Source organism: Pristiophorus japonicus, unplaced genomic scaffold (genome assembly GCF_044704955.1).
Source record: "Pristiophorus japonicus isolate sPriJap1 unplaced genomic scaffold, sPriJap1.hap1 HAP1_SCAFFOLD_163, whole genome shotgun sequence".
In the NCBI taxonomy this organism is placed as follows: domain Eukaryota; kingdom Metazoa; phylum Chordata; class Chondrichthyes; family Pristiophoridae; genus Pristiophorus; species Pristiophorus japonicus.
The window spans coordinates 826,788-844,156 of NW_027251310.1; the positions used below are offsets into that span (position 1 = coordinate 826,788).

A 17,369-nucleotide genomic window follows, 5' to 3' on the forward strand; every position below is an offset into this window, starting at 1 on the left:
ACTGGGAAGGGTGAATAATGAATGAGTTGTTTCCGGGTTTGAAATGCGGCTTTGATCTGCTGGTATTAACCGACAGCATTGTTGAGCAGAATGAAAGAAATGCTAACATGATCACTGAGGGTCAGTCGAAACTTCAACAACTTCATTTTAATAATTTGTTAAACTTTAATCATTGAGGAAGTTTTATTCCCTTTCTGATTTTACACAGTCTGTATTTTAGGAGACTGGTTTTAAATGTTCTTCATGGAATCAGAGAAGTTTACAGCACAGAAGGAGGCCATTGTTGTATGAGCAATGAACATTTAAAACCAGTTTTTGTTTCAAAAATAATGTTTCCGCCCGGGCTTGAACAGGGGACTTTTCGCGTGTGAGGCAAACGTGATGACCGCTACACTACGGAAACTGCTGCCTAGTGCAGTGCCCAGAGAGAAGTGCTCAGTGACAAGCTGAAATGCTGAATCCCTTTTTCTGAAAAAATTCCTTTCACAAACATTTCTCTGACCGAAACGGCACAAAACAAAAATGTTCCTTTCAAATGTGCCAATTATTTTCGTTAAACATTTATTTTGCTTTCATGGGATAACATGATTAATGATTCGATAATTTTCTTTTGCACAATGAAAGAAATACTAACTGAGGGAAAGTCACTACGTCAATAATTTGTTCTGTGCTCTGCATGTTTGTAATGTCGCCAAGTTTGCTGATGATACAAAGATAGGTGGGAAAGCAAGTTGTGAGGAGGATGCAACCAATCTGCAAAGCGATATTGATAGGCTCAGTGGGTGGGCAGAAATTTGTCAGATGGAGTATAATGTGGGAAATATGAGGTTATCCACTGTGGTAGCAATAATAAAAAAGCAAATGATTATTTAAATGGGGAGAGATTACAAAATGCTGCGGTGCAGAGGGACCTGGGGGTCCTTGTACATGAAACACAAAAGGTTAGTGTGCAGAAACATCCTCTCTGCATCCACCTTGTCAAGCCCGATCATAATCTTACACGTTTCCATAAGATCACCTCTCAATCTTCTGAATTCCAATGAGTAGAGGCACAACCTACTCAACCTTTTCTCATAAGTTAGCCCCCTCATCTCCGGAATCAACCGAGTGAACCTTCTCTGAACTGCCTCCAAAGCATCTATATCCTTTCTTAAATATGGAAACCAAAACTGCACGCAGTGTTCCAGGTCTGGCCTCACCAATACCCTGTATAACTGCAGCAAAACTTCTTTGTTTTATACTCCATCCCTTTTGCATTAAAGGCCAAGATTCCATTGGTCTTCCTGATCACTTGCTGTACCTGCATACTAACCTTTTGTGTTTCATGCACAAGTACGCGCAGCTCCTGCTGTACTGCAGCTCTGTGCAATTTTTCTCCATTTAAATAACAACTTGTTCTTTAATTTTTTTTGCCAAAATGCATAACCTTGCACTTTCCAACATTATACTCCATCTGCCAAATTTTTCACCACTCAATTAGCCTGGCTATGTCTTTTTGCAGATTTTTTGTGTCCTCCTCACACATTGCTTTTCCTCCCATCTTTGTATCATCAGCAAACTTGGCTATGTTACACTCAGTCCCTTCATCCAAGTCGTTAATATAGATTGTAAACAGTTGGGGTCCCAGCACTGATCATTGCAGCACCCCACTAGTTACTGATTGCCAACCAGAGAATGAACCATTTATTCCGACTCTCTGTTTTCTGTTCGTCAGCCAATCCTCTACCCATGCTAATATATTACCCCCAACCCCGGGAACTTTTATCTTGTGCAGTAATCTTTTACGTGGCACCTTGTCAAAATGCCTTCTGGAGGTCCAAATACACCACATCCCCTGGTTCCCCTTTATCCACCCTGTTAATTACATCCTCTAAGAATTCCAGCAAATTTGTCAACCATGACTTCCCTTTCATAAATCCATGCAGACTCTGCCTGACTGAATTATTTTTTTCCAAAAGTCGGAGGAGCAGTGACCGGAGGAGGTGTGAGCAGCGGCCTATAAAGGCCCAGCGGGAGTCCGGGGATCGGCGGCAGTCGGAGGAGCAGCGGCTGGAGGAGCAGCGAGCAGCGAGCTACAGCTGGTGCAGGGTCAAAAGTAAGAAAGAGGTCAAAAGTAATCAAAGGGTGACGTCACAGCCAAGAGGGTAAGTGATTGGCTGGTTGAGTGGTGAGCAGTTTTCTGTTTCTTTGATTTCTTCTTGTTCTTAGCAGCAAAGAAACTTTGGAATTGTTGCCAAATTAAGTAAATTTAATGGTTAAGTCATAGCAGGAGAGTTCGGACACATGTCATGCTCCTCCTGTGCGATGTGGGAAGTCAGGGACGCTTCCAGTGTCCCTGATGACTACATGTGCAGCAAGTGTATCCATCTGCAGCTCCTGACAGGCCACATTGGGGCACTGGAGCTGCACACGGATTCACTCTGGAGCATCCGCAATGCTGAGGATGTCGTGAATAGCACGGTGAGTGAGTTGATCAAACCGTAGGGAAAGGTTATTCAGGCAGAGAGGGAATGGGTAAACATCAGGAAGAGCAGTGGAAGGAAGACAGTGCAGGAGTCCCCTGCGGTCATCCCCCTGCAAAACAGACACATCACCTTGGGTACTGTTGGAGCAGATGACTCATCAGGGGAGGGCAGCAGCAGCCAAGTCCATGGCACCAGGGGTGGCTCTGCTGCACAGGAGGGCAGGAAAAAGCGTGGGAGAGCTATAGTGATAGGGGATTCTATTGTAAGGGGAATAGATAGATGTTTCTGCGGCCTCAATCGAGACTCCAGAATGGTATGTTGCCTCCCTGGTGCAAAGGTCAAGATTATCTCGGAACGGCTGCAGCGCATTCTGGAGGAGGACGGTGAATAGCCAGCTGTCGTGGTGTATATGGTACCAACGATATAGGGAAAAATGGGATGAGGTCCTATAGCTGAGTTTAGGGAGCTAGGAATTAAATTAAAAGGTAGTAATCTCAGAATTGCTACCAGTGCCACGAGCTAGTCAGAATAGGAAATGCAGGATAGCTCAGATGAATATATGGTTTGATGAGTAGTGCAGGAGGGTGGGACTCAAATTCCTGGGACATTGGAACCGGTTCTGGGGGAGTTGGGACCAGTACAAATCGGGCGGTCTGCACCTGGTCAGGACCGGAACCAATGTCTAGGGGAATGTTTGCTCGTGCTGTTGGGGAGGGGTTAAAATAATATGGCAGGGGAATGGGAAACTATGCAGGGAGATAGAAAGAAGTAAAATGGGGGCAGAAGCAAAAGATAGAAAGAAGAAAAGTAAAAGTGGAGGGCAGAGAAACACAAGGCAAAATTTAAAAAGGGCCACATTACAGCAAAATTCTAAAGGGACAAAGTATATTAAAAAGACAAGCCTGAAGTCTCTGTGCCTCAATGCGAGGATTATTCGTAATAAGGTGGATGAATTCACTCAGAGGCAGCAATTCACGAATATGTTATAACTGTGATTCCAGAGACATGTCTCCAGGGTGACCAAGGCTGGGAACTCAACATCCTGAGGTATTCAACATTCAAGAAGGATAGACAGAAAGGAAAAGGAGGTCGGGGAACGATGCTGGTTAAAGAGGAAATTAACGCAATATTAAGGAAGGATATTAGCTTGGATGGTGTGGACTCTGTATGGATAGAGCTGCAGAACACCAAAGGGCAGAAAACACGAGTGGGAGTTGTGCACAGACCACCAAACAGTCGTTGTGAGTTTGGGGACAGTTCAAACAAGAAATTATGGCTGCGTGCAATAAAGATACAGCAGTTATCATGGGCGACTTTAATCTACAGAAAGATTGGGGTAACCAAACTGGTAGAAATACGGTGGAGGAGGATTTCTTGGAGTGTATTAGGGATGGTTTTCTAGACCAATATGTCAAGGAACCAACTTGAGGGCTGGCTATCCTAGACTCGGTGATGTGTAATGAAAAAGGACTAATTAGCAATCTTGTTGTGCGAGGCCCCTTGGAGAAGAGTGACCATAATATGGTAGAATTCTTTATTAAGATGGAGATTGAAACATTTAATTCAGAGACTAGGGACCTGAACTTAAGGAAAGGTAACTTCGATTGCATGAGATGTGAATTGGCTAGAATAGACTGGCAAATGAGACTTAAAAGGTTGACGCTGGATAGGCAATGGCAAACATTTAAAGATCACATCATGAACTTCAACAATTGTACATTCCTGTCTGGAGAAAAAATAAAACAGGGAAGGTGGCTCAACCGTGGCTAATAAGGGAAATTAAGGATAGTGTTAAATGCAAGGAAACGGCCTATAAATTTGCCAGAAATAGCAGCAAACCTGAGGACTGGAAGAAATTTAGAATTCAGTAGAGGAGGACAAAGGGTTTAATAAGGAGTGGGAAAATAGAGTATGAGAGGAAGCTTGCTGGGAACATAAAAACTGACTGCGACAACTTCTATAGATATGTGAAGAGAAAAGGCTTAGTGAAGACAAACGTCGGTCACTTGCAGTCAGAATCAGGTGAATTTATAATGGAGAACAAAGAAATGGCGGACCAGTTAAACAGATACTTTGGTTCTGTCTTCACGAAGGAAGACACAAATAACCTTCCTAATGTACACATGGACCGAGGGTCCAGCGAGAAGGAGGAACTGAAGGAAATCTTTATTAGACAGGAAATTGTGTTCGGGAAATTTTTGGGATTGAAGGTTGATAAATCCCAGGGCCAGATAGTCTGCATCCCAGAGTAGTTAAGGAAGTAACCCTTGAAATAGTGGATGCATTGGTGATCATTTTCCAACAGTCTATCGACTTTGGATCAGTTCCTATGGACTGGAGGGTAGCTAATATAACACCACTTTTTTAACAAGAAGGAAGAGAGAAAATGGGTAATTATTGACCGGTTAGCCTGACATCAGTAGTGGGGAAAATGCTGGAATCAATTATTATGGATGAAATAGCATAGCATTTGGTAAGCAGTGACAAGATCGGTCCAAGTGAGCATGGATTTAGTAAAGGGAAATCATGCTTGACAAATCTTCGAGAATTTTTTGAGGATGGAACTCGGAGAGTGGACAAGGGAAAACCAGTGGATGTAATGTATTTGGACTTTCAAAAGGCTTTTGACAAGGTCCCACAAAAGAGATTAGTGTGCAAAATTAAAGCACATAGTATTGGGGGTAATGTATTGACATGAATAGAGAACTGGTTGGCAGACAGGTAGAAACATAGAAATATAAAAACATAGAAAATAGGTGCAGGAGTAGGCCATTCGGCCATTCTAGCCTGCACCGCCATTCAATGAGTTCATGGCTGAACATTCAACTTCAGTACCCCATTCCTGCTTTCTCGCCATACCCCTTGATCCCCCTAGTAGTAAGGACCTCATCTAACTCCTTTTTGAATATATTTAGTGAATTGGCCTCAACAACTTTCTGTAGTAGAGAATTCCACAGGTTCACCACTCTCTGGTTGAAGAAGTTCCTCCGCATCTCGGTCGCAAATGGCCTACCCCCCTTCCCTAGACTGTGACCTCTGGTTCTGGACTTCCCCAACACTGGGAACATTCTTCCTGCATCCAACCTGTCTAACCCCGTCAGAATTTTAAATGTTTCTATGAGGTCCCCTCTCATTCCGCTGAACTCCAGTGAATACAAGCCCAGTTGATCCAGTCTTTCTTGATAGGTCAGTCCCGCCATCCCGGGACTCAGTCTGGTGAACCTTCTCTGCACTCCCTCAATAGCAAGAATGTCCTTCCTCAGGTTAGGAGACCAAAACTGTACACAATACTCCAGGTGTGGCCTCACCAATGCCCCGCACAACTGTAGCAACACCTCCCTGCCCCTGTTCTCAAATCCCCTTGCTGTGAAGGCCAACATGCCATTTGCAGAGAGTCGGGATAAATGGGACCTTCTCAGAATGACAGGAAGTGACTAGTGGGGTGCTGCAGGGCTCAGTGCTGGGACCTCAGCTATTTACAATATACATCAATGATTTCGATTAAGAAATTGAGTGTTATATCTCCAAGTTTGCAGGTGACTCTAAGCTGCGTGACGGTGTGAGCTGTGAGGAGGATACTAAGAGGCTGAAGAGTGACTTGGAAAGGTTAGTTGAATGGGCAAATACATGGCAGATGCACTATAATGTGGATAAATGTGATGTTATCCAGTTTGGTGGCAAAAACTTGAAGCCAGATTATTATCTGAATGGCGGCAGATTAGGAAAAGGGGAGGTGCAACGAGACCTGGGTGTCATGGTACATCAGTCATTGAAAGTTGGCATGCAGCTACAGCAGGCGGTGAAGAAGGCAAATGGCATGTTGGCCTTCATAGCTGGGGGATTTGAGTATTGGAGCAGGAAGGTCTTACTGCAGTTGTACAGGGCCTTGGTGAGGCCTCACCTAGAATATTGTGTTCAGTTTTGGTCTCCAAATCTGAGGAAGGATGTTCTTGCTACAGAGAGTGCAGAGAAGGTTCACTAGACTGATTCCGTGGATGGCAGGACTGACATATGAGGAGAGACTGGATTGACTGTGCCTGTATTCACCGGAGTTTAGAAGAATGAGAGGGGATCTCAAAGAAACATATAAAATTCTGACGGGACTGGACAGGTTAGAGGCAGGAAGAATGTGCCCGATGTTGGGGAAGTCCAGAACCAGTGTTCAGCGTCTAAGGGATAAGGGGTAAGCCATTAAGGACCGAGATGAGGAGAAACTTCTTCACTCAGAGACTTGTTAACCTGTGGAATTCTCTGCCGCAGGGAGTTGTTTATGCCAATTCATTTGATATATTCCAGAGGGAATTAGCTGTGGCCTTTATGGCTAAAAGGCTCAAGGGGTATGAAGATAAAATCGGAAAGGGGTACTGAGCTGAATGATCAGCCATGATCTTATTGGAATGTAGAAACATAGAAAATAGGTGCAGGAGTAGGCCATTCGGCCCTTCGAGCCTGCACCACCAATCAATTAGTTTATGGTTGAACATGCAACTTCAGTACCCCATTCCTGCTTTCTCGCCATACCCCTTGATCCCCCGAATCGTAAGGGCTACGTCTAACTCATTTTTGAATATATTTAGTTAATTGGCTTCAACACCTTCCTGTGGTAGAGAATTCCACAGTTTCACCACTCTCGGGGTGAAGAAGTTTCTCCTCATCACGGTCCTAAATGGCTTACCCCTTATCCTTCGACTGTGACCCCTGGTTCTGGACTTCCCCAACATTGGGAACATTCTCCTGCATCTAACCTGTCTAAACACGCCAGAATTTTAAACGTTTCTATGAGATACCCTCTCATTTGTCTGAACTCCAGTGAATCCAGTCATTCTTGATATGTCAGTCCCGCCATCCCAGGAATCAGTCTGGTGAACCTTCGCTGCACTCCCTCAATAGCAAGAACGTCCTTCCTCAAGTTAGGAGACCAAAACTGTACACAATACTCCAGGTGTGGCCTCACCAAGGCCCTCTACAACTGTAGTAACACCTCCCTGCCCCTATACTCAAATTCCCTCGCTATAATGGCTAACATGCCATTTTCTTTCTTAACCGCCTGCTGTACCTGCATGCCAACCTTCAATGACTGATGTACCATGACACCCAGGTCTCGTTGCACCTTCCCTTTTCCTAATCTGTCACCATTCAGATAATAGTCTGTCTCTCTGTTTTTCAACCGAAGTGGAAACCTCACCTTTATCCACATGATACTTCATCTGCCATGCATTTGCCCACTCACCTCACCTATCCAAGTCACTCTGCAACCTCATAGCATTCTCTTCGCAGCTCACACTGCCACCCAACTTAGTGTCATCTGCAAATTTGGAGACACTACATTTAGTCCCCTCGTCTAAATCATTAATGTACAATGTGAACAGCTAGGGCCCTTGCGGTACCCCACTAGTCACTGCCTGCCATTCTGAAAAGTACCCATTTACTCCTACTCTTTGCTTCCTGTCTGCCAACCAGTTTTCAATCCACGTCAGCACACTACCCCCAATCCCATGTGCATTAACTTTGCACACTGATCTCTTATGTGGGACCTTGTCGAAAGCCTTCTGAAAGTCCAAATACACCACATCAACTGGTTCTCCCTTGTCCATTCTACTGGAAACATCCTCAACAAATTCCAGAAGATTTGTCAAGCATGATTTGCCTTTCACAAATCCATGCTGACTTGGACCTATCATGTCATCTCTTTCCAAATGTGCTGCTATGACATCCTTAATAATTGATTCCATCAATTTCACCACTACTGATGTCAGGCTGACCGGTCTATAATTCCTTGTTTTCTGTCTCCCTCCTTTTTTAAAAAGTGGGGTTACATTGGCTATCCTCCACTCCATAGGAACTGGTCCAGAATCTATGGAGTGTTGGAAAATGACTGTCAATGCATCCGCTATTTCCAAGGCCACCTCCTTAAGTACTCTGGGATGCAGACCATCAGGCCTGGGGATATATCGGCCTTCAATCCCATCAGTTTCCACAACACAATTTCCCGACTAATAAGGATTTCCCTCAGTTCCTCCTTCTTACTAGAACCGGAAGATTGTTTGTGTCCTCCTTAGTGAATACCGAACCAAAGTACTTGTTCAATTGGTCTGCCATTTCTTTGTTCCCAGTTATGACTTCCCCTGATTCTGACTGCAGGGGACCTACATTTGTCTTTACTAACCTTTTTTTCTTTACATATCTATAGAAGCTTTTGCAGTCCATTTTAATGTTCCCTGCAAGCTTCCTCTCGTACTCTATTTTCCCTAATCAAACACTTTGTCCTCCTTTGCTAAGTTCCAAATGTCTCCCAGTCCCCGGGTTCGCTGCTATTTCTGGCCAATTTGTATGCCACTTCCTTGGCTTTAATACTATCCCTGATTTCCGTTGATAACCACGGTTGAGCAACCTTCCCTTTTTTATTTTTACACCAGACAGGGATGTACAATTGTTGCAGTTCATCCATGCGGTCTGTAAATGTCTGCCATTGCCCATCCACTGTCAACCCCTTAAGTATCATTCGCCAATCTATCCTCGCCAATTCACGACTCATACCTTCAAAGTTAGCCTTCTTTAAGTTCTGGACCACGGTCTCTGAATTAACTGTTTCATTCTCCGTGGTGGTGCGGCTCGAAGGGCCGAATGGCCTTTGCCTGCACCTATTTATTTCTGCACGCAGAGGGTTGTGGGGGTCTGGAACTCACTGCCTGAAAGGGTGGTAGAGGCAGAAACACTCACCACATTTAACAAGTGCTTGGATGTGACCTGAAGTGCTGTAACCTGCAGAGTTATGGACCTCGAGCTGGAAAGTGGGATTAGGCTGGATAGCCTCTTGTTGGCCGGCGTGGACATGATGGGCCGAATTGGCCTCCTTCCGTGCTGTAAACTTCTGTGATTCTATGAACTCCTTCACAAAGAGTTGAGGTGCGTGTGGGGTGATTTTGGCACATCTTTACTCACGTGACAACATTTCAAAGGTAACTCAACAGTTGTAAAGCGCTTTGGGGCGTTATGAGCTCCTGACAGACGCTGCAGAAATGCAAGTCCTTCTTTGCAAAAGTTCGATGCAAATTCAAAATTCACGGCAAAAAAAGGGCTCGCCCGGGATCTCTCGCAAATTTCAAGTAACAACCCCAAAGAGTGAATCATACAACTAGACCAACGAGCCAACTGCTTAGCAAATATGGAGATAAAGGCCTTACGAAGTACTATCTGTTAATAAACCTCCAGTCAAATCTTCTCAGATTATTAAAAGCATTGCCAAAGGAAAAGCATGAGTTTTACCCTCTATCTCAAGGGATATCTTGGTGACTGCAATCAAGAGTTGCCACAACAAAGTAGCACAAATAGAACTTTGATGGGAAGAATGTATTCGCACTACTGTTGTGGTGTCTTTAGACTGTAGAGGCTGCACGGAGATAAAGTGTTACCATTATTGAAGCATTGTTAGTGTGTGTTGTTATTCTTGATCGGAGGAGCACATGAGGCGGAATCAGTGACTTTGCCTTTCGACATGTTTTCTGAAGTGCCGCACGGTCCCACTCCTGCAGTCAATGAGCTGTTGGGACGTTAATGTATCCATCATCATCATCATCATAGGCGGTCCCTCGAAACGAGGATGACTTGCTTCCACGCCGAAAATGGATGAGTTCACAGGTGTTTCAATGAAGGGCCCGAACTACAACCCGAAGGGTGGAAGATATCTGTGCGTGAATTTCTTTCAGTTGTGATGGCCGTTGCACCCCAGCCATCAAACGGGCTTGACAGAGCGAGGTCTTGGTCCAGTGGCAAGGGTTAAGCAGGTCGACTGGAGACCAGTTCTGCTGCACGGACCCAGTGCACACATATCGCAGTGTGGGCTGGCCCGTGCTAACCCTGGGCCCCTGGCCCTGAACTCATGCTTCCCCTGGGCCCTGATCATATCCCTCCACAGTCTCTCGCCGCTCCTTCGCCCCGATCTCGCCGCTCCTGCTGTACCTGCCCACGCTCCAATCACTGACCTGGACCTTGATGACGTCACTCTTCGCTGCCGCCGCCCTCCTGCACCAGCTCGCGCTGCTCCCTGGAGTAGTCTCCCGGGACCTCCAAGCTGCTCCCAGGGCCGCTCGCCGTTCCATTTATGGCCCCGACCTGCCGCTGGTGTTCTCCCGTTAGTGTATCCAGGCCGTGGGTGGCCACCCCGAGCACAGCAGAGGGGTTTCTGCATTAGTTCTGGGTGGGAGCAGTATCTTTCCCCTTCTCTCTTCCTCTTGTCTTTATCCCTGTGCTTTTATTTCTCTATTTATTCCCTCTGTCTCAGTTTCTAGTGTTTAAAAGGGAACAAAAGATGAAATGGGTGTCACTGTGGAAAAATTTCTCTCATTCAAAGTTAGACGCACTACCGTTGCACCATGAGGTCTCGGTAGCTAGCCATTGATATTCAGGTTCATATATAAATATATATAAATATATCTACATGTATCATAACTGTTCCCTGGTGGTCGAGTGTTTAAGATCCGGCGCACTAACCTGGTTTCAATTGTCGATCAATTCATCGCATAAAAATAATTGAGGTCTGTGAGACGATTAATAATTGCTGTAATCACCATGAATACCAATACTTTCTGCGATAGACCGAGCACACAGACTATCTGGCTTCTCCTGCCCTTTGCCGGGCACGTATTCCGGGTTTAATTTTGTAAACTGGGCGAGTTCGCTGATCGCGGGGAGACGGTAGGAGCCTCTGTGGCCCCACTGTGAGGATGTGGAAGTGAACACGGTGGCTGGGTGATCCGTGACATTTCTGTAAAAGGCAGCGGAGGAGAAGGATTGAGAACTTTCAGTGTGGGACAGAAGTTGTTTCAGGTGAGCCGACACATTCCTGATCAGCACAGAGAGAGCTCACTGGTCAGCTCCCCTCTGTTGTGCCAGCTGTGCCAGAGGTTTCTGTCGTGTAGTGGTTATCACGTGTGCTTATCACGTTTGCATTACATATGAAAGGTATGAGGTTCGATCCCGGGAAGGAGCATTATGTTTAAACTTGCTGTAGAGGAACAATCAGAGGCGAGTTTCGTCTCCTGGCAAATGCTGCCTGACCTGCTGAGATTTCCAGCATTTGCTGTTTTTATTTGCTATTTATTCTCCTGGCAAAAGCGATCCCTTATTCCTTAAGTGCTCTTTATTTCACTTCAATAAATAGATAACTTTCAGTGAGAGATAACGGATTCACCGGGGACATTTCACGTGTGACGCCAATGTGATATCCGCTACACTGCAGCCCATCAAAAGGCCAGGAACCACTGAATATAAAGGATGAGCTCACAAATATCAGGGGCAGTGCAGTCTGGTCAACGTCAAACTCTCCTTTCTTATTCAGCAGTGGCATGAACGGGAGTCAGACGCCACAAAGTTTAATTAAAGACACAAATACAAGTAACACTTCCAAATCTTTTCACTGTAAAATTCTTAAACTTTATTTGAAATCCTACTGCGTTGAATCTGAAAATGAGCACCATGGGCTTTTATCTTCACTGCTGATTCTATTTTCTGTGCATGGTCGGAATAACCGGTGCTGTTAAATTTGACAAATGTTGCCCCAGATTCCTGATGTCATCAGCAATGAAGATTTTGAACCAGACTCCTAAAATACAATGTGTAAAATGGGTTAATATGCATAAGAACATAAGAACATAAGAAATAGGAGCAGGAGTCGGCCATACGCCCCTCGAGCCTGCTCCGCAATTTAATACGATCATGGCTGATCCGATCATGGACTCAGGTCCATTTCCCTGCCCGCTCCCCAATAAACAGGACAAATGATTGAAGTATCGACTGTCCCTCAGTTAGCATTTCGTTCATTGTGCAAAAGAAGGTGAGGGGTGAATCAATGATGCTTTCCCGTGAAAGCAACACAAAAGTTTAAGAAAAAAACATACAGTGACTGGGAGGTGAGCGCTGCTTCTGACACCAGGTGGGAATGGGCGGAGATTTTAAAGCTCCTTGTATTGTGACACCTTCATATAGACGAACATCTGAGTCTTATGATGTAGACCTCGTGGCGCAATGGTAGCGTGACTGATTTCAGTTCCGAAGGTAGCGTGTTTAATCACATCAGGGTTACTGTACTTTTAGATATTGTTCTTCCAGAATTAATATATTCTTTTCTGTTTGGCAATAACCAGACCCTTGCTCCAAGGTTTGTCTCACTGTTTCCCCGGTGTCAGACAGAGATACGCCTGCTGCCCTCATTTATTTCATGTGACAGGACACAAAAGTTCAAAATCAACCTGCAGATGGCCACATACAGCATTAAGTAGTCAGGATGGCCGAGCGGTCTCAGGTGCTGTGTTCAGGTTGCAGTCATCTCTCGAGGTCTGTGTTTAAATCTGACATTTCTTATTTTTAATCATTAAGTGAAACTCATTGTTTGACACCACGATCAACTCCTTCAAAGTGGGATTCAGCAGTTCACCTGCTCGCTTAACATTTCCGTCTGACCGGGTGCTGAAAGTGGAGATGTTTCCGCAGTGTAGCGGTTAACACGTTCGTCTCACACGCGGAAGCTCACCGGGTGGGAATATTTTCTGGAGCTATCTCCTCATGTATGCTCAGGGGCGAGTTTGTTCTCCTGTGAAAGGTCATAAGGTCATAAACATGTAAGGATTAGGGGCCGGAGCAGGACATTTGGCCCCTCGAGCCTGGTCCACCATTCAAGAAGATCCTGTCAGTTCCTTGACAGCAAGTTTAAACATCTGGGGCGGAGCCAACAGGCACCTGGCTGCAATCAACGACAAAAACGTCTATTTGGTAGAAGCCCCGTGAGATCAATCGGTCGAGCATGAGAATCTTAATCTCGAATTTGGGGGTTCGAGCCCCACGTTAACTGTTAAAGCATGTCCCATTTTGCACAGTGTGTTTTTGGTATCTGGTGCAAAATGTTCATTGCTGGTAACATCAACAGGAGACTGGGGAAACAGTGAGAAAGACTTTAGAGCAAAGGTCTGGTTATTGTGAAACACCAAAGGAAATATAAATTCAAGAAACATAGAAAACATATAAAATAGGTGCAGGGGTAGGCCATTCGGCCCTTTGAGCCTGCACCGCCATTCAATGAGTTCATGGCTGAACATGCAACTTCAATACCCCATTCCTGCTTTCTCACCATAGCCCTTGATCCCCCTAGTCTGAAGGACTACATCTAGCTCCTTTTTGAGAAGAATAACCTCGAAAAGAAATGTGACCCCGACACCCAGGAAGAAGTGTTAAGGCAGAAGATTAAATGCTGCATTCCTCTGTTCAAAAAATTCCTTTCACAAACATTTCTCTGACCATAACTGCACAAAACAAAAATGTTCCTTTCAAAGTCATTAAACTTCCGAATTTCCGCGCCCCCCGAATCTCCTGAATCAGATGCCTCTAGTTTTGCCGACTCAATCCATGTCCCTTTGCAATGTTCTGCTTCAACCCACACTATGAAATGTGCCACTAACTTATAGAATCATGGAATGGTTACAGCACGGAAGGCCATTCGGCCCGTCGAGCCCGTACCGACTCTCAGCGAGTCCCACTCCCCCGCCCTTTCCCTGTCGCCCTGCAATTGTTTTTCCTTCAGACACTGATCCAGCTCCCGTTTGAAAGATAAGATTGAGTCTGCCTCCACCATCCTTTCAAGCAGTGCATTCCAGATCCTAACCACTCGCTGCTAAATGGCCACCTCCTGTTCCTATGTGTAAAGTCTGGGAAACACTCGATCAATTCCTGCCACACTCACAGCCTTCCTAAATATAGCACCGTCATTCTATTCTCATAAAACCAGCTCCTGAAGTATAGGCCAGCTGTGTAGGTTATGCTCTGGTTATGTTCTGAACATTGCTGTAGTGTTTCCGTAATGTAGTGGTTATTAGATTCACCTCACACGCGAAATGTCCCTGGTTCAAAAACTGCGCGGAAACATCTTGAAAACATGTTCAATTAAATATTTGAAGAAATGGATTTATTCATATTAGTGGTTCAATATTAACAAAAAACAATGTCCCACAACCTTGTTAAATTTTCTGATATCTCTGTTCAGTTCTGTATACACTCAAACTGAATGCTCATAAAAGTATTGGAGTGGGAACTCACTGGATAACAGCACAGCTGGCAATGTTTGTGGAATATATTCGAGCAGCCAAAACGCACAATGATAACCTGGAATCGTGCAGCACCGAATTCACGGGGAAAAACAGTTTAATGCATTGTCCCTGGGTGGGCTCGAACCACCAATCTTTCGGTTAACAGCCGAACGTGCTAACCCATTGCGCCACAGAGACTGACATAGTTGCACACTGCAAGACATCCCAAACCATGGTGTCAGTCAGTTAAAGCTTCAGATTGCTCTGACCGGGATGGAACTTCTCCACTCTCAGTTGTACTTTTCCCAAGTAAAGTGTGGGACATTCATTGTGGATGTGTGGAAGCAGTCTGGTCCCGCACACTGCAGACACTTCCATGTCACCACCAACCAGCTCTCCCACAACCGGTGTGATCGACCTTCCAGCCTTCCGGTGCCTTGTCTGTGACGAAGTATTCTGATTGTCCCGAAGCCGGTATTAGGTATACATTCCTTTTCAGCTCGTGACTGCGGATATTGCTGTGATTAAATGCGAACACAATGCTAACAGGGGCAGTTCAATTCACCGTTTCTTTGCTTGGTGAAATTTCAAAGATTGAAAGCGACGCACATCAGCCCCAAACCTCGTCACCTACTCGCTAACTCGACAAAACTTTGCATTTTCTTTCCATGCCAAGCATTTTATATCAATACATTGCAATGCCAACGCACTTTTTACCTGGCAAGACTGAAGTACAAGCTGTGATGAACAGTGTGAAACAGAAACAGCTACTTGAAAAACCATAGCCTCGATGGCATCTGTGTGAATTGTTCTGCATCGATAATTAGCAGAGAGCAAAGAGGAAACTGATGGTGTGGATGAGAAAAGGCCGAGACAAAGTGTACTGTTGGAGATGATTTTGTTGTTTTTGAGAATTGTTTCAAATATTTTACCACGGTTGGTTCCATAGTGTAATGGTGAGCACTCTGGGATCTGAGTTCAAATCTCGGTGGAACCTGATTCCTTGTTGTCCCAGCTGCTGAAAAGTTGGGACAAACAAGGGAAAGACACCTGGTACTGGTGGGCAGTTTTGTTGCCTTTGTCATTGATGCTTGATCTACAAGTCTAGTTATCAAATCGTGTGCTCAACCATCAGTTACCTGTTACAAAATCGTTTAAACAGCTGTCTTGCTCTTTTTACTTCGTTGCTTTTAACCTCGAATTACCCGCACACACCCCGTTGTAGTAAAGGCAGGATCGGGTCTTTTATTTAAACATTCATACCAAACAAACCAAGTATGAAAGTTACTGAGAACACTTCACAAAGGCAGCTTGCTTTGATTTCCGTGGCTGCTTGAGACACACACCTTCCGAATGTTCAGTGTCTCTTGTGTCTGCGTGTGTGAGTCTTATCTTTATACTCTTATTTCTTTGCATTTAGACAATCACGGCTAACTGATTTGTGAATTGTTTAACATGCAGACTTAATATTGCTTGTTTAACCTACAGATGTCATTAAATAGTAACAAAGGTACAATCAAATATTTAACATACAGACAATGACCAGTTACTCATTTCAATGGCTGAAGGCACCACATTGTCTAACAGTCTCTTTCCATCCAAACTTCAATCTTCCTATTTTTTAATCCAAACGTCAGACTGCGTGCTGAAGCAAAGAGATCAGCAATGCTCCCACATTCCCCCACTTCTTCTCCTCGCCTCTCTGCAGGTCTTATCTGGGTAACATACATTTGCATGGTGGCTCGAGCTCGTTCAACAGCATTGTCCAGTTGTTGTCCTTGTTTTCCAACACAACAACCGCAGTAAATCAAAATGACCAGCATGATCAGCTGAACCAGCACCAGCATAAGGGCAGGGTGTATCATTGTGTTCTTCACACCTGTTGCCGTCGGGCTCCATCCCACCAATGACTCTCACCAGCTCACATGTTCAATCTGGTCCAAAGTTGTGTGCACCTTCTCGAATTCCGCAGTGTGATGGTTAATGTCCACAACGATTGCTTGATTCAAACTCTGTAGCTGTTGAAATGTTGTATTCCATTTCCGTATTTCCTTCTTCCAAATAGCAGCACGCTTCGGGTCAAAGTAGGGTTCTTGTCGATTCAGATTCTCAGGATGCTATTGTAAAATCCGTTGGTCTGTGATCACCATATCCATTTTTACTTAAAAGTCAATTTTCAATTTTTGATGTTTCCAACTGAATTCCATGCTGTTTACATTCAGAAATGTAAACTCGCAATCGGTGTCTTCGACTAAGTCTGTTACCCTCTGCACAGGTTTTAACAATTTCCTCTGCTTTGTGGGAGAAGTGTAACAACATCGAGTAAAGGTTGACGGAAATGCTGAATAGTCAGTCGAGAGACCCAGTCCTTCCCTCAGTTCACCCTTCGGAACTGCTGTCATTCACTCTCTCGACATTTGCAACAATCCAACTTCTATTTCACATCCTTTAAGATCATGTTTGTAACTCCCACATTTGAGCTTTTCACTGAACATCTCATCAGTTCTGAGACAGCCCATTCCTGCAGACACTTTAAATGTTTCTGAACAAGCTTCTCCCACTGCTTTCATCTCTGACTGTTCAGTAACTGCTCCTCGTGTATCTGGGGTGTTGGGGAACTGTCTCTGAAGAGGGGAATCCCCTTCCTCCAGGAGCACCTTCATTTGTCCGGCAGACCCTGTGTCCATTTCCCGCTGCCCTTCCACACAAGCCTCGATAAGGGTATGGCCACCCCTATCCTGAAGTAAGGGTCCTAAAGGAACGACATGTGTGGTTGAGGCACGGCATCCCTATCGGGATCCTCCCTCACCTGCGGAATCTACCCCCGACC

At 44.9% G+C, this 17,369-nt stretch overlaps 2 non-coding genes across 2 annotated transcripts; both read right to left on the minus strand.

The window, feature by feature from the left end:
- Positions 1-330: 330 nt before the first annotated feature.
- Positions 331-403, minus strand: trnav-cac (transfer RNA valine (anticodon CAC)). The gene has a single exon. It is a non-coding gene; the product is annotated as a tRNA-Val (tRNA).
- Positions 404-14,663: 14,260 nt separating this feature from the next.
- On the minus strand, positions 14,664-14,737 carry trnan-guu (transfer RNA asparagine (anticodon GUU)). Its single transcript has one exon. It is a non-coding gene; the product is annotated as a tRNA-Asn (tRNA).
- Between the last annotated feature and the right edge of the window lie 2,632 nt (positions 14,738-17,369).